The sequence below is a fragment of the Papio anubis genome, chromosome X (assembly GCF_008728515.1).
Source record: "Papio anubis isolate 15944 chromosome X, Panubis1.0, whole genome shotgun sequence".
Lineage (NCBI taxonomy): Eukaryota > Metazoa > Chordata > Mammalia > Primates > Cercopithecidae > Papio > Papio anubis.
In genome coordinates, this window is record NC_044996.1 from 127,049,494 (window position 1) to 127,068,334 (window position 18,841).

The window sequence follows — 18,841 nt, forward strand, 5'->3', positions numbered from 1 at the left end:
AACGTTAATAGTGATAAGCATGTTGATAGTATGTCCCTTTGATACGATGTGATGAAAATGACACTTTACTTACGTGGTCTTCCTCCCAAAAACCTGCAACACCAGTCTAATCACAAGAAAAACATCAGACAAATCCCAACTGAGGGATACTCCACAAAACACCTAAGCAGTATTACTCAAAACTGTTCATCAAAAACACAGGAAGTCTGAGAATCTGTAACAGCCAAGAGGAGTCTAAGAAGATATTGACAACTAAATGTAATATAATATCCTACATGAGATCCTGGAGCAGAACAAAAAAGATATTAGATAAAAACTGAGGAAATTTGAATAAAGTATGAACTTTGAATATCAGTAATCAGTAATCACTAACAATATGGTTTATTAATTAGAATGAATGTATCATACCAATATAAGATATTAATAATAGGGAAAACTACATGTGAGGTACATGGAAACTCTCTACTATCTTTGGAATGTTCCTGTAAACCAAAACCTATCCTAAATTAGGAAGCTTATTTTTAAAAACTCACTACAGGAGGTGAACAGATTTCAGCTAGCAGAAGAATCAGTGAACTTGAAGACTGATTGATAGAGATTATGCAATCTGAAGAACACAGAAAAAATGAAAAACGAACAGAACCTCAGAGAAACATGGGATACCATTAAGCATATCTATCTATCTCATCATCCCCTTTTGGTTGTTTCTCTGGAGAGCCTGGACTAATACACCACAACATACATGTAATAGGAATACCAGAGGAGAAGAAAGAGAACAGAAAAAAATACTTAAGAAATAGTGGCTGAGAACTTCTCAAATGGGATGAAAAACATTTATCTACACATCCAAGAAGCTCAACAAACTCCAAATACAATAAACAAAAAGAGATCCACACCCAGACACATCATAGTCAAAATGCTGAAAGGTATAGAAAATCTTGAAAGCAGCAAGAGAGGCCCAGCGCCGTGTCTCACGCCTATAATCCTAGCACTTTGGGAGGCCAAGATAGGAGGATTGCTTCAGGCCAGGAGTCCAAGACCAGCCTGGTCAACACAGCAAGACCCCATCTCTATATCAAAGAATATATTTAAGACCAGGTGTGGTGGCTCATGCCTGTAATACCAGCACTTTGGTAGGTCAAGGCAGACAGATCACTTGAGGTCAGTTCAAGACCAGCCTGGCCAACATAGTGAAACCCCGTCACTACTAAAAATACAAAAATTAGCCAGGCATGGTGGCACACACCTGTAGTCCCAGCTACTCTACTCAGGAGGCTGAGGCAGGAGAATCACTTGAACCCAAGAGGGAGAGGTTGCAATGAGCCAAGATCGCACCACTGTACTTTAGCCTGGGCAAAAAAGCAAGACTCCATCTCAAAAACAACAACAACAACAAAATATATATTTAAGAAAAAAAAAAGCAACAAGAGAAAAACAACTTATCTCATACAAGGGATCCTCAATATAATTAATAATTGACTTCTGATTAGAAACAATGGAGACTGGCCAGGCACAGTGGCTCACACCTGTACTCCCAACACTTTGGGAGGCTGAGGTGAGCAGATCACTTGAGGTCAGGAGTTTGAGACCAGCCTAGCCAACATGGCGAAACCCCATCTCTACTAAAAATACAAAAATTAGCCAGGTGTGGTGGCGCACGCCGGTTATCCCAGCTACTTGGGAGGCTGAGGCAGGAAAATCACTTGAACCCGGGAGGCAGAGGTTGCAGTGAGCTGAGATAGCACCACTGTACTCCAATCTGGGCGACAAAGTGAGTGAGACTCCATCTCAAAAAAAAAAAAAACAAAAAGAAAAGAAACAAACAATGGAAACTGGAAGGCAGTAAGATGACACATTCAAAGCGATGAAAGAAAAGGGAAAAAAAAAAACTTGTCAACCAAGAATTTCATATCCAACAAAACTATGTTTCAAAAATGATGGCAAAATAAAGACATTCCCAGATAAATAAAAACTTGAGAGAATTCATTGCTAGAAGATCCAACTTACAAAAAATACTAAAGGAAGTACTGAAAACAAGTGACACTAGACAGTAACATGACTCCACACGAATTTTTGTTAAAGGGCCACTAAAGCACAGAGGAGGTGGGTGCGAACAAAGCTATACTGGAGTAAGGAAATGATACCAGATGGTAACTCAAATTTCTTCAGAAATTAAGGAAACCAGAAATGGTAAATAAGAAGGTTAATATAACAAACTACAAATATATACTTCCTCTCCTTTATTCTCCCAGCTTCCTTAAAATATGAAATTATATAAAGGTATCATTTTAACAACATATCTCAGGTTTTAACATAAATAGACATGTATAACAATAACATCACAAAAAGGAAGAGAGAATAGAGCTACATGGAAGGAATGGTTTCTATATCTTACTGGAGTTAAGTTAGCATACATCTGAAGAAGATTCTGATAAGTATGTATATGGTAAGTCCTAGAGCAACACTAAGAAAATAACTCCAAAAAAACTTAAAAAAATTAAAGAAATTAAAATGTTACACTTGAAATTTTTCCCTTAATACAAAATAAAACAGTAAAGGAGAAACAGAAAAACAAAACAAAACAAAAAAACATGAAAAATGCAGTAAACAAATAGCAAAATAATAGATGTAAATCCAAACATATCAATAACTATATTAAATGTGAAAGGATTAAACAATCCAATCAAAATGAAAAGATCATTAGATTGGATTTTTAAAAGATTCAGCCAGGCGCGGTGGCTCACATCTGTAATCCCAGCACTTTGGGAGGCCAAGGTGGACAGATCCCTTGAAGTCAGGAGTTCAAGATCCGGTTGGCCAACATGGCAAAACACCATCTCTACTAAAAATACAAAAATTAGCCATGCGTGGTGGCACATGCCTGCAGTCTCAGCTACTCAGGAGGCTGACACAGGAGAATCTCTTGAACCCAGCTCACGACATTGTGCTCCAGCCTGGATGACAGAGTGAGACTCCATCTCAAAAAATAGTAATAAAAATAAAAAATAAAAAACAAGATTCAGGGCTGGGTGCAGTGGCTCATGCCCGTAATCCCAGCACTTTGGGAGACTGGGGTGGGCGGATCACGAGGTCAAGAGATCAAAACCATCCTGGCTAACATGGTGAAACCCCATCTCTACTAAAAATACAAAAATTAGCTGGGCATGGTGGCACGTGCCTGTAGTCCCAGGTACTCAGGAGGCTGAGGCAGGAGAATCGCTTGAACCTAGGAGGTGGAGGTTACAGTGAGCCAAGACTGTGCCACTGCACTCTGGCATGGCAACAGAGCGAGACTCTGTCTCAAAAAACAATAAAAATAAAAATAAAAAGATTCAACTATATGCTGTTATGGGAGGCATATTTTACATTCAGAGATACAAATAAGTTGAAAGTGAAAGGATAAAGATATACATGCATAAGAGAGTTGGAATGGCTGTATTAAAATCAAACAAACTAGATGTTATGACTTTTAAAAGTATTAGGTAAAAAACAAAAAATCTGAATAAAATGTGGACTTTATTAATAATCACTATCAACCAACAATCAGTAATTAGTAATCAAAAATCAATTACTAAACATAAAGAGGGATGCTAGGTATGGTAGCTCATGCCTGTAATCCCAGCACTTCGGGAGGTCAAGGCAGGTGAATCACTTGAGCCCAGGAGGTTGAGACCAGCTCGAACAACATGGTGAAAATCTGTCTCTATCAAAAATACAAAAAAGTAGCAGGGCATAGTGGTGCATGCCTATGATCTTAGCTACTTGGGAGGCTGAGGCAGGAGGACTGACTGAGCCCAGGAGGCGAAAGTTACAGTGAGATGAGGTCATACCACTGCACTCCAGCCTGGGCAATACAGTGAGACCCCCATCTCAAAAATAAAAAAAAGATAAAGAAGGACATCTTACAGTGATAAGAGTCAATCCATCAGGAAGGGATAAAAATTACAAACATATAAGCACCTAGTGAGAGTTCACAAAGTACATAAAAATTGAACCAAAGAAATGAGACAATTTGGATGAGCACAGTAAGAAAAACATAAGGCAGAGAAAATACTCAACAAACCTTTTCTCTGTTCAAATATGAATGCTTAACCCTGATTTCAAGGTCTGATCAATATAAATTTTCTGATCTTGAGTTATACAAGTTACTAAGAAATAGGAATAGTAATGTCACTTGTTTTGGAAATATGTTGTAAGAACAAAATCTAAAATTTGTTATACGAGTAAACATAACTCTATATGATATATTTTTAAAATTCAGATACTAGAAAAGAGCAATAACCACAAACATTAAAGTAGTTATTTTCATCATCTTTTCCAAGAAAAGCAGTAGACTGAGTTTGGAACACTGAAGTACCACCACCAGTTCTCATTGTATTAATACTAAGTATTATAAGGCTAAAATAAATTATAAATGATGTATATAATATTTGACAGCAAAAAGAGTAGAGATGATAATTTTCCAATTAGTATTTTCTTAAAATGTTCTCATAAAATTACAAAGTTCAGGCCAGGTACAGTGGCTCATGCCTGTAATCCCAGCACTTTGGGAAGCAGAGGCAGGAGGATAGCTTGAGCCCAGGAGTTTGAGGCCAGCCTGGACCACACAGGGAGACCCTGAGTTTACAAAAATTTTTTTAAAAATTAGCCAAGCATGGTGGGCATGCCTGTGGTCCCAGTTACTCAGGAGGCTGAGGTGGGAGGATCGCTTGTGGCCAAAAGGTTAAGGATGCAGTGAGCCGTGATTGTGCCACTGCACTCCAGCCTGGGCAACTGAGCAAGACACTGTCTCAAAAAAACAAAGAAGAAATGAAACAAAAATTACAAAGTTTAAACCGGGCGTGGTGGCTCACGCCTGTAATCCCAGCACTTTGGGAGGTCAAGGTGGGCGGATCACATGAGGTCAGGAGTTTGAGACCAAGCCTAGCCAACATGGTAAAACCCCGTCTCTACTAAAAATACAAAAATTAGCCAGGTGTGGTGGTGCGTGCCTGTAATCCCAGCTACTCAGGAGGCTGAGTCAGGAGAGAATCGATTGCTTGAACCCAGGAGGCGGAGGTTGCAGTGAGCTGAAATCGCCACTGCACTCCAGCCTGGGCAAGAGTGAGACTCTATCTCAAAAAAAAAAAAAAAATTACAAAGTTTAAGATAAAAAAAAATTCAAAGAATACAAAATGCGAAAATGTGTTTCTATATTTAAGATAATACTATTCAACTTATTTTTAAAAGTTTGATCGACAGATTCTCCAAATTTCATTCACTACCTTACATTCATTCAAACACTAACTTTGGACTAAACAATACTAAATCTCTGATTTATTTGCCTGCCTGAACTGCTTTTCCACTACTAAAAGTTAAGGTCCCTAGGAACAGGGATTCTATTTTCACAATTCTGTACAGCAAAACACACTTATGCTTTTATCTTCCTCTGCTAGTAACTTTGAACAAGTCACTTCAACAATTTAATCTGCTGTAAAAGGGCACTATTATACTGATTGTTACAAGGTGTGTTTGATTGTTGTTTGTTACAAACTGTGTTTACTTTGGTCCTCAGGCATTAGAAATTATTGAAGGTTTTAAGGAGAAAAGTCACACCACAAGTCTGATAAACTTCTATATCAGAAAGGATTGTTGAGGATGAGGGAAAATGGTTTGGAGGAGGTAGAAACTTGGGGACTTATAAAACAGTTATGTACCTTAATAAAGGTAGAGGCAACAGAGATGAAAATAGGATGGTTTGGCCGGGCGCGGTGGCTCAAGCCTGTAATCCCAGCACTTTGGGAGGCCGAGGCGGGTGGATCACGAGGTCAGGAGATCGAGACCATCCTGGCTAACATGGTGAAACCCCGTCTCTACTAAAAATACAAAAAACTAGCCGGGCGTGGTGGCGGGCGCCTGTAGTCCCAGCTACTCGGAGGCTGAGGCAGGAGAATGGCCTGAACCTGGGAGGCGGAGCTTGCAGTGAGCCGAGATCGCGCCACTGCACTCCAGCCTGGGTGACACAGCGCGAGACTCCGTCTCAAAAAAAAAAAAAAAAAGAAAATAGGATGGTTTTCGGAAAAATAATCAACACATACCATACCCTTATAATTTTTCTATTACCATACTATACCATGAATAATCTCCTCATGGTCTTGTAAAAATGAAGAAAGTCTAGACTAATGCTATCAAGGTAATAAAAACGAACACTTTAATTTGTAGAAATTTTATTTCATTAGACCAAAGTTCCCGTGGCCAGGCACGGTGGCTCACGCCTGTCATCCTAGCACTTTGGGAGGCCAGTGCAGGTGGATCAACTGCGGTCAGGAGTTAGAGATCAGCCTGGCCAACATCGTGAAACCCCATCTCTACAAAAAATACAAAAATTAGCTGGGTGTGGTGGCACATGCCTGTACTCCCAGCTACTCAGGAGGCTGAGGCAGGAGAATCACTTGAACCCAGGAGGCAGAGGTTGCAGTGAGCTGCGATCGCACCACTGCATTCCAGCCTGGGTGACAAGAGCTAAACCCCGTCTCAAAAAAAAAAAAAAAAGAACCGAAGTTCCCCTGATGGCCTACTTTTCATATACCATCCCCTCTCTCCACTCCAGGTCTTTAAAAAATACCACAAGAATTGCTTGAACTTGGCAGGCCTAGGTTGCAGTGAGCCGAGACCGTGCCACTGCACTCTAGCCTGGGTGACGGAGCAAGACTCAGTCTCAAAAAAAAAAAAAAAGAGAGAAGTTCATTATTCTCTCTCATGTAAAAGTCTAGGTAAGCATTTCTAGCACTGTCCATATCACAGCCCAAGATATCTAACTCAGCTCTCACCAACTTCCCCATATCCCAGCCACAGAGAAGGGGGAAAAGCAGAGGACAGGGAGGGCAAAACTCCATTCCTTTCAGGGCAAAACACCCAAGATGTACCCAGCGTCTTCATTCATATCCTACTGGACAAGATTTAATCCTCTACCATACCTGGCTTTAAAGGAAACTGGAAAATGTAGTGTTTACCTGGGTGACAAGCACCTACTGGAAAAAAAAAAAAAAATTACTGTAATATAATAAAAGTAAACAGATACTAAAAGCCAACAGAATATATTAAATATTCTATGACTACATCTAAGAGGTTCATGTAACTCTCCAGGATACTTCAGTTATTATCAGTGAATGCTCTCAAAAAAAATTAGAAGGGGGCCGGGCACAGTGGCTCACGCCTGTAATTCCAGCATTTTGGGAGGCCGAGGCAGATGGATCACTTGAAGTCAGGAGCTCGAGACCAGCCTGTCCAACACTGTGAAACTCCCCTCTCTCTACTAAAACTACAAAAATTAGCCAGGTGTGGTAGCATGTGCCTGTAGTCCCAGCTACTCAGGAGGCTGAGGCAGGAAAATGGCTTGAACCCAGGAGAGAGAGGTTGCAGTGAGCTGAAATCACACCACTGCACTCCAGCCTGGGTGACAGAGCGAGATCATGTCTTAAAAAAAAAAAAAAAAATTAGAAGAGATTCTCCAACTCTAGAGAGGAAAAATTATATAGGAAAGAGGCAAATGAACCCCCCATTATGGATTGCAGAAAGGAACTAAATGAAAACTATTTTCAACACTTTCTATATCTTATCATGCCCTAAACTCCCCTACCCTGTCAGATCATCCATATTAAAAAAAAAAAATCAGAAACTAGCAAGCATGTATACTTGCACTGCAGAAGACAGAAGGTATAGATCCAGAACACAATGTGTCGCAGAGTCAGAGAAGAGCGAACCACATAATTTTGCTGGCTGAATATATCAACCTAGCTAACAAAATGTTGATGCTCTGTATTTAAAGAGCCTAGAAGTACATAAATTTAGATCTCCTGAAAAAGGTAATCTCTTTTTATTTATTATTGCTAGAGTAGAGTATTATCGTTTCAGAAGGACAGCACAATGTCATATGGCATGCTTGGTTATTTTTAACCTAAATCCACCAAAGACTATGTAAAGTTACTCATACTTCAAGTTTGTACTCATTTTCCTCTCCAAAACTGAAATGATATTATCTGGCCTGGAATTCATTTACTGGGATTGTAAAACTTTAACAACAATGAGAAAAGTCAGAAAATAAGATACAGATGCACTGTATGGTAAAATACACCAGGGAAAGGCCATGGTGTTAATAAGTAAAAGAACAAAAGCTATCCAAAGTACAGCATTTTAAATTCCTCAGTAAATACCATCAGGAAATGAAAATCTTGAGGCTCAAAGTATTTTAACATTGCTATCATCTACCGATGAGATGAAACCAAAAGAGACACTCAATGGGTTCAAAAACATAGTTAGACAGAATGAATAATTGATAGCACAATAGGGTGACTATGGTCAACAATAATTTATTGTACATTTTAAAATAACTAGGAAGCAGACAGGCACAGTGGCTCATGCCTGTAATCCCAGAACTTTCGGAGGCCAAAGTGGGCCGATCACTTGAGGTCAGGAGATTGAGACCAGCCTGGCCAACATAGTGAGACTCCTGTCTCTACAAAAAATGCAAAAATTAGCAAGGTGTGGTGGCGCCCGTCTGTAATCCCAGCTACTTGGGAGGCTGAATCTGCAAGATTGCTTCAACTCGGGAGGAGCTGGTCGCAGTGAGCTGAGGTCATGCCACTGCATTCCAGCCTGGGTGACAGAGTGAGACTCCATCTCAAAAAAACAATAAAAAAATAAATAAAATAAATAAATTGAAACAAAATAAAATAACTAGGCTGGGCACAGTGGCTCATGCCTGTAATCCCAGCACTTTGGGAGGCCAAGATAGGGGACTGCTTGAGCTCAGGAGTTAAGGGACCAGCCTGGACAACATAAGGAGACTTTGTCTCTACAAAAATTACAAACATTAGCTGGGTGTGGCAGTGCAAGCTTGTAGTCCCAACTACTCGGGAGGCTGAAGTGGGAGGATGGCTAGAGCCATGGAGGTCAAGGCTGCAGTAAGCTGTGATTGCACCACTGCACTCCCGCCTGGGCAACAGAACAAGACCCTGTCTCAAAACAAGTGAATAAAATTAAAATTAAAAATAACTAAAAGAGTATAACTGGATTGTAACACAAAGAAAGGATAAATGCTTGAGGTAATGACTACTCCATTTACCCTGATACGATTATTATACATTGTATACCTGCATAAAAAGATCTCATGTACCCCATAAATATATATACCTACTATGTACCCACAAAAAATAAAAATAAAAAATAAAAATTTTTAACCACACATAAGAAAAAAAAAAAGACTTGAGATGCTCAAAATGGGAAGCTCAATGTAGTGGATCAATCTCTTGTGAACTTGATCAAGCTGGGAACTGTGTTTCCCAGAATTCCCTTTCCTGCACAGTACACCAAGTTCAAGATGGCCAAATCCTTACAAGGTCTTCATGGTCACACAGTGTGATGACAAACGCAGAGGTGTGTGGCAGTTTCCAGCTTGTCCCTGCTCTCCTCTTGTCCCCTCTGTGTCCAGGTCTTCTTTTGATCTGACCAACAGTAGAGCAAGACCCAACAACAAATGCTTGGCTGTGGACCCACAGAGGCAGTAGCTACACAGAGGCAACAGCCTTCCGCAGAACTCTCCAGAAAAAAAGCCTTTTGACATGCCTACTTTGGTGACTGTACACACTTGGCTTCTTAAAATTTTCCCAGTAAGCTCTCATTTATCAACCTGTACCAAGACCTCCGGAGGATCTATTAGTGACTTTTTCAGGTCCTTCCTTTTTCAGATAGATATTCCCATCCCCAGCACCTCTTATAATTGTGTACAGTATGATTACCATGTAAGTTCCTTACCCATAATACTCACAGTGATTCTATCTCTCTGACCAAATTCTCAGTAATGTACTCAAAAATTCAGCAGGTGAATTTGTAATCCCACATGAAATTACTGACAGGAATGGAGTTTAATTTTTTTTTTTTTTTTTTTTTGGAGGCGAGGTCTGCGTTCCTGTCGCCAGGCTGGAGTGCAGTGGTCTCGCGATCTTGGCTCACTGTAAGCTCCATGCCTCCCGAGGTTCACAGCCATTCTCCTGCATAAACGCTGGAAGTAGCTGCTGGGACTACAGGCGCCGCCACCCTCCCGGCTAATTTTTTTGTTTTGGATTTTAGTAGAGGCAGGGGTTTCACCATGTTAGCCAGGATGGTCTCGATCTCCTGACCTCGTGATTCGCCCACCTCAGCCTCCCAAAGTGCTGGGATTACAAGTGAGCCACTGTACTTACGACCTCAGGAATGGGTTTTAATTATTCTGATTAAACCCATTCTGAAAGCTATCTTCCTGTTACTATTAAGCTAAAATGTTCCTAAGATAATGAGGTTCGCCTCATCCATTTACTTCTTTTTTTTTTTTCCTTTTTTTTTTTTTTTGAGACGGAGTCTCGCTCAGCCGCCCAGGCTGGAGTGCAGTTGTGCCATCTCAGCTGCTACCACCATCTCCTGGGTTCAAACGATTCTCCCATCTCAGCCTCCCGAGTAGTGGGATTACAGGTATTCACCATCATGCCCAGCTAATTTTTGTATTTTAGTAGAGACAGGATTTCACCATGTTGGCCAGGCTGGTCTTGAACTCCTGACCTCAGGTGATCTGCCCACTTCAGCCTCCCAAAGTGCTGGGATTACAAGTGTGAGCCATGCACCCAGCCCATTTACTTCTATATGTAAGAAATGTTCTCTGCTTTCTTTCTGTCAGATGATTCTTTAAAAAGTCTGCTTCATTACTTTTGTCTTTAATTATTTCTCTACATGTAGCACATAAAAATACATATTAAATAATACAACTTACAGTATTTATTCTAAGTGTTGTTTTAAACAATTCGTCATTTGGGGATTTGCTAAGAGAAAAGACAAATGGACTAAAAATTGGTAATTTTAAAGAAGTCTTCTCTGAAATGAGCCCATGAATTCTAACTAGAAAATTATAAAAACACAAAACATATGAAGTAGCCATTAGAAATATCTTTTCCCCCAAAAGGAATGAATATATTACTAAGTATTCAAATCCTGAACTAGACACTGGTAGGTCTGATTCAATTTTTTTCTTTTTTTTTTGAGATAGAGTTTTGCTCTCATTGCCCAGGCTGGAGTGCAATGGTGGGATCTCGGCTCACTGCAACCTCTGCCTCCTGTGTTCAAGCCATTCTTCTGCCTCAGCCTCCTGAGTAGCTGGAATTACAGGCAGGCGCCACCACGCCCGGCTAATTTTGCATTTTTAATAGAGATGAGGTTTCACCATGTTGGTCAGGCTGGTCTCGAACTCCCGAACTCAGGCGATCTGCCCGCCTCGGCCTCCCAAAGTGCTGGGATTACAGGCATGAGCCACCGCATCCGGCCTTTTTCTTTTTTTGAGATGGAGTCTCGCTCTGTCGCCCAGGCTGGAGTGCAGTGGCACCATCTCAGCTCACTGCAACCTCCACTTCCCAGGTTCAAGCAATTCTCCTGCCTCAGCCTGGCAAGTAGCTGGGACTACAGGTGTGTGCCACCACACCTGGCTAATTTTTGTATTTTCAGTATACAAGGGGTTTCACCATGTTGGTCAGGCTGGTGTGTAACTCCTGACCTCAAGTGATCTGCCTGCCTCGGGCTCCCAAAGTGCTGCGATTACAGGCATGAGCCACACGCCCGGCCCTATTCAATGATTTTTTTAAAGTAACCTTTTCTAAAGATTCTTCAGTTTCTTTTTGGACCTTAACAACCAGAAAAGTCTAATATACATTTTCATACAGCTTTTATAAATTACCAACTATTTCTTTCATGATTGTGACATTAGGTATTCTATAGTTAGCCTGCTATATTCAAAGGCATAAAAACAACTCAAAAGTGAAGACAGAAATTATCTGCCATGAGTATAAGAACCATACTTCAATACGAGATTCGAGTACTGAATCTCTAAAGCACTACTTAAGACTAAGAAAATTGATTATATCTGAAAACCCAACCCTAGAAGTAGCTAGTAGTACTGGGGGTGAGGGAAGATTAGGAGATATTCATGCTAATAAAAGAACTCTTGTTTTACAAAATAATTAACTTTATAATTTATTTTAAAAGAAGATTCCTAAGGTGTGTTTAAAATTACCGTATCTAGAAAAACTCTGGGAACAAATCATTTTACAAGATGGTGTTATTCTACAAAAACAAGTATAAATGCAAAAGCCAGTGCTTATGCTTACTAAAGGCCTACTGCTGGATCTCTACCCACAAAATGGTATAGAACTCATATTTTCAGTGGGAAGGATTTCTTCAGCTCCAACTCAAGAAAGGAATATACAACTAATGATTCACTAAAACACCACTGGGAAAAGAAAGAAATAGCACTTTATGTGGCTTCTTATAGAATGCTTGAGTTTACTATAGAGTTTATATTTCATTTACATTTACTATAAGAAAAATTGTACTTACAGTATCAGCACATTCTGAAAAGATTCAGAACACTGTGAATCAATTCCTTTAAGGTCACAAATTTTAACTTAAATCAGTCTCAGATCCCATTCATTTGCTGATTATAATTATAGCTATAGCTATTTTTTTCAAATTGGAAAACTACATACTGATTTCAAATATAATCATACTCCAAAATTAGAGTAAGATTTTTCTCTAAACTTGATATTTAAAAATTTTTAATCTACAGGAATAATAAAATTATTTAACCAGCTAGACTGGTTAAAGATACTAAAATTATTTTTTTAATCTGAGCACATTTGAATAATCACTTAATAGTTTCTAAAGTTTTCTAACGTCTTCGTAACAATTCACATACACAGCTGACATTAATCAAACACCTATCACATGTAAACTGCAGTGAAAGACAAAAAAAAAAGGTTGGGGATAATTCTCCTTCCACAACACTAATTACAATTACAGCTTTTGCTTGCCCACTCCCTTAATTCCCAAAATAGTCAAAAGAGCCCTTGCTCATTATAACTGTCTCTTGCTGGTCCCTCATGGAGATGAACCTGCAATGGTGGGCTGTTTTAAGTTGCAATCCCTTTACTGAGGCTGCTCAGCATTTGTTGACCTCCTTGACTACAGCAGCTTACAGACTCAAGTTCACAAGAAGCATGCATGAAACTGCTACAGGACAACCTATGACAATACTCTGATCCCTCAGCTGCAACTCATCAAATTATTAATGTTGTCCTGAACCCCTATTAACTTCAATAGGGACAGCACCATGTTTGAGATGCCAAACAGGAGATGTAGAGCTAGTGAAAAAGATGTAGGGTTTCTGAGGGAACTTACATACAGGACCATTCAGTCCAGTGGCAGCAGACTAGGAAGAAGAACTGATCCAACTTGTAAAAAAGCATGCAGTTTATACAGCATTTTGACTTAGCACCCTCCCCCATCACCCTCCACCTGGCAACCTTCATTTAACCCAAAACAAAGATACTCAATCCTCCCACAAAACCCAGGATCCACAGGACTGGCCTGGGGGCTCAGATGTTCCTTATAGATAAGGAATGAATCTGCTGGTTGGCCACTGCCGGATTCCTTAGTTCGGAACCCTATGAACACAAGTTGTTCTTAGACCTCAGGGTCATTCTCAGTGTATGCTTAAGTTACTGCTGCTGTCAGGTACATCTGCTATACAGGTTCATATTCAGAGTATGCCTCTGTTATTACTGTCAGATGTGTCTGGCATACAACTATGTCAATTTGGTATTTTCCTCTGAAAAACATTACCTGACACTTGCCCACAATGACACTCATATGCCACTTCTCTCCCCACAAAGTTTCCAGAGTTCTTCCTGCAGTGCATCTCTATTGGCACCACAGAGCATTACCCAAGCAAGCCAATGCCCTCTGCAAATGTGAAGAGATCCCTGCGGTACTTCCAGTAGGAGGCTCATAAGAGCAAGGACTAGGAAACGAGCCAGGCATGGTGGCTCACACCTGTAATCCCAGCACTTTGGGAGGCCAAGGTGGGAGGACTGCTTGAGCCCAGGAGCTTAAGACCAGCCTGGGCAACATGGCGAAACCCTGTCTCTACAAAAAAATACAAAAAATTATCTGGGCATGGTGGCAGGTGCCTGTAGTCCCAGCTACTTGGGAGGCTGAGGCAGGAGGATCCCTTGAGCCCAGGAGCTCAAGGCTGAGGTTGCAATGAGCAACCACACTCCAACCTGGATGACAAAGCAAGACCCTGTCTCAAAAAAGGGAAAAGAAAAATGAGCACATCAGAGACACTAGTGACTTCACTACTTGGAAGAATTTTTTAAACTACTGATAAGCTTTCATATTTTAAGTCCTTGAGATACACATTAAAAGCTGTCTCAAAAAAAATTAAATTTTAAAGATTTCATAAGATTTGCTTATAAATCCGTTAGGAACATTTATAACATTGTCTTAAAAGACACTATTAACTTTCACTGGGATTGACGCACCTTTGAGATTTGGGTTTAAATTCAAAGGTAATTCAGAAATGAGAATGGGGTGTAGTTTTTATTTTTCATTTAGGAAGACTTTCTGCTTCCAGCAATAATGATTATATATAATTCAGACAAATCTCTTCACTGAGAACAGGTAGAAATCTAGACAAAAATGAGTGCTAGGAATGACCAAAAAAACTATCATTTTCCATAGATTGTATACATAGAAAATCCAAAATAATCTACAAATAAGCTAGCAGAAAAGATTAGCTTATCAAAGTTGAGGGATATCAAAGTTAATATTCAAAAACCAACAGTATTTCTATACACCAGCATTAAAGCTAGGAAATATATTTTTAACACCATTCCTAAAACCATCAAAAATTATCAAATTCCTAGATATAAAAAGTGGAAAACCTTCTATGTAGAAAGCTATTAAACAAAAAATACTTTCACAAATTAAAGGGACCTAAAATAGTGAAGGGATATCCCATGTTCTTGAAATTTAACACCGTAAAGATGTCAATTCTATCCAAATTGATCTAGAGACCCAATACAATCCCAATCAATCCTAACAAATTTTTAATAGAAATTTACAGGCTGATTTTATTTATTTATTTACTTACTTATTTGAGACAGAGTCTCACTCTGTCACCCAGGCTGGAGTGCAGTAGCACAATCTCGGCTCACTGCAACCTCCCCTTCTCAGATTCAAGCGGTTCTCCAGCCTCGGCCTCCCAAGTAGCTGGGATTACAGGCACGCACCATCATACCCAGCTAAATTTTTTGTGTTTTTAGTAGAGACAGGGCTTCACCATGTTGGCGGGGCTATTCTCGAACTTCTGACCTCAAGAAATCCGCCTACCTTGGCCTCCCAAAAGTGCTGGGATTACAGGCATAAGCCACCATGCCCAGTAGAAGATTTTAAAATGTATACATAAATACAAATAGCCAAGGCAAACAAGATGTCCTTGAAGAAGTAAAACAAAAAGACTTTCTCTTTGGATCAGGACATATTATAAAGCTCAGTCATTAGACAAACAGATGAAAAGAATGAACAGAAGGCCCAGAAATAGATCACACAGGGATGCTTGCTGTACAAGACAGTTGGCATTGCAAATCAGATCTTTTCAAATGACACTGTCATTTGGCTATTCATAAGGGAAAACAAAATTCAACTTAACCTCCAACTCACACCACACATAAATATTAATTTCAGATGGATTACAGACCTAAATATAAAAGTCAAAATAATAATGCTCCTTAAATATAACATAGAAGAATATCTCGGCCGGGCACGGTGGCTCACGCCTGTAATCCCAGCACTTTGGGAAGTTGAGGTGGGCAGATCACCTTAGGTCGGGAGTTCGAGACTAGCTTGGCCAGCATAGTGAAACCCCATCTCTACTAAAAATACAAAAATTAGCCAGGCATGGTGGTGCATGCCTATAATCCCAGCTACTCGGGAAGCTGAGGCAGGAGAATCGCTTGAATCCGGGAGGTGGAGGTTGCAGTGAGCGGAGATTGCGCCATTGCACTCCAGCCTGGACAACAAAGTGAGACTCCCTCTCAGAAAAATAAAAAATAAAAATAAAATAAAGAAGAGTATCTCTTTGTGGATACAGCAAGCACCCATCATAAAGGAAAAGACAGATAAACTGGACTATATTAAAATTAAGAACTTCTATTTGTCAAAAAGAAAGTTAACAGGTAAGCCACAAAGCAGATATTATACATACATGCACACACACTGGCATTTTTTAAATGGCCAACACATGATAACAAAAAGCAGACCAACTAAAAGTTGGTTAAATTAAAACAATTGGTAAAAGTAAAATAATTTTACTGATTTTAAATTCCCTAAAGAAAATGCACTTTATTATTGCCTGAACCTGGGGTAGACCTCACCTATCACTCCCAGCCTTAGGTACACTACTGACTTTTGGGGTTTTACAATGTTTATGTCATCACCTAGGTCAAGTTACATAAGGGTTGGCTTTGTGATAATTCACTGAATATCTCCTATACCTTATGAAGTGTTTGCCATGCTTCACTGTGACATAGTTTAAAAAGTCAATGAGTATGTACACCTCTTGATTTTAAAAAGTGGTAAAATAAAATTAAAAAAAAAAAACAGAAAGACAGAAGCTGAATATCCTTAATATGTTAGCATCTTACAAATCAGTATAATATAAACACCCAAAGAGAAAACAGACAAAGAGGTATTAACAGTCCTTTCACAAAAGAAATGCATTATCTAATAAACCTATGGAAAGCTGTTTGTTCCTGACCAGGCATGGTGGCTTACGTCTATAATCCTAGCATTTTAGGAAGCTGAGGTGGGAGGATCACTTGACCTCAGGAGTTATAGACCAGCCTAGGCAACTTAGTGAGACCTCACCTCTATTTTTAAAAAAAAAAAAAGAAAAAAAAAAAAAAGGCTGTTCCATAGCAATAGTAATCAATTAAATAAAAAAACAAAAATGACAAATCAGTTTTAACCTATCAGATTGGTAATAAGTAAAGTAACTGGAAAATATCTAGTGCTCTCTCATAGGTATGGGAAAATGTGAACTCACATTCGAATCAGGCAGAAAGAAATAGAAACATTTCTGCCCATAATTTCTAAAACAAAAACAAAAAACAAAAAAAACACCATACTAAAGAAGATGGTATACTCTGTCATACATGTCACAAAACTAAGAACTGGGCAAACTATTCCACATCTTTGCTTGTGGCTCATAAAATTCACTAGGAGCTAGCTGCCTATTTTAAAGGAGAACTTTGGAACTTGGGATTGACCTATGTAATGAGACTATTTTATGCCCAATATTAATTAGTTCTTGTAAGACACCGGAAAAAATTTGTTATTCTAATAAAAGTCACAAATGTTTCATCTTTTTTCTTCTTAAATACAGTTGCAGCACACCAGGCATCTTAAACTGCTTTGCCCCAGATTTCCTCTGTAACAACTAATGTGGACAGGATGTTTTTATGACCATGGAAAATGAAATTGCAATCTTTACCAATTAGCTGCTTGTATAAACATTGCTTCCCAAATATCAAATCCACCAATTTCCAAACGCACACTGATCATTCATGTGTGGACACTAACGTGTTCAAATTCAATTTGTCTGAGAAAATTTGTTACAGAATTGTATAACTCCATGCATACAAAACTGAGTTTAAAGAAACAAATGTATACTCAAAATATTTAAAGAGAATAATGTTTTGCTAATCTCTGTAAAGTGGGATTTAAGGTGATTCTGCATTCTTCTTCACTGTCCCCTCAAGTATCTGAATTTCTTATACTAAGCTTGTACATTCAGGGGAAGAAGCTATTATTTGTAGAAAACATCCTCTTCCCCCTTATCCCCTTTTCCTGCACCATGTGGCCTTTGCATCTGCTGCGTGCACTGCTTCTAAAGGCACCACCATCCTCTCAACACCCAGAGGTCATAGCTGCTTCTGAGGCTATGGCCTCTTTCCTAACACTTGACCAGCCAGCTGTCAAGGCTCATTCATCCCAGCTGTGTTGCTCCTTTCACTTTCCAAGGCTGCTACTCCCAGATTCCGGTATCTTTTTCTTTGTCATTTATTTTTTATTTTTTATTTTTGAGACAGTCTTGCTCCATCACCCAGGCTGGAGTGCAGTGGCGCAGTCTCGGCTCACTGCAACCTCCACCTCCCAGGTTCAAGCAATTCTCCTGCCTCAGCCTCCTGAGTAGCTGGGATTACAGGCACACGCCACCATGCTCGACTAATTTTTGTATTTTTAGTAGAGACAGGGTTTCACCCTGTTGGCCAGGCTGGTCACGAACTCCTGACCTCAAGTGATCCGCCCACCTAGGCCTCCCAAAGTGCTGAGATTATAGGCGTAAGCCACCATGCCCAGCCTCCAGTATCTTCTAGTTTTCATTCATCTTACAAAAAAAGTTTGTTGGCTCACTCTTCCTAAACTCCAAGGATGTCCTTTCCTTCACTCTAACGGTTCCCCAGTCCTATATACTCAAACCCTAGTACTCAATCAAGGTCTCTGCAGTAAGGCCCCTGCCTTCTTGTTCTCATCACTCCCTTTCTCAAACCTTACTTCAATTATTCTCTGACGAATAACAGACCCATGGTTTTCAAACACATCACAATCACCTAGAGAACTTGTTAAAACCCAGGTTTCTGGGATTTCTAAGTTTGTGAATCAGTAGGTCTGGAGGGGAGCCCAAGAGTTTGCATTTCTAACAAGTTTCCAGATGATGCTGATGCTGCTGGTCTGCAGAACACACTCTGAGAACCACTTGGTATAAACTATATGTTCCTGCTACATGATTCCATCAAGCAATTCCCTTCACCTGGCATATATTGCAGCTGCGACTGAAATCCTTTCAAGATGGACCTCTTAGACCACAACCTTTCCATGAAGCTTTACAGCAGGGGTGTCCAATCTTTTGGCTTCCCTGGGCCACACTGGAAGAATTGTCTTG

The 18,841-nt window shown here is 39.7% G+C and overlaps 1 protein-coding gene across 5 annotated transcripts in view; it reads right to left on the minus strand.

Moving 5' to 3' along the window:
• Positions 1–18,841, minus strand: part of CDKL5 (cyclin dependent kinase like 5) — a 225,932-nt gene that overhangs the window by 171,139 nt on the left and 35,952 nt on the right. Inside the window, exon 2 of one of the 5 annotated variants that reach the window (XM_031660486.1) lies at positions 6,993–7,010. The exons of the other annotated variants lie outside the window; for them this stretch is intronic. The gene's annotated coding sequence lies outside the window, so the exon portion shown is untranslated. The remainder of the gene's footprint in view (positions 1–6,992; positions 7,011–18,841) is intronic. 5 annotated transcript variants of the gene reach the window in all.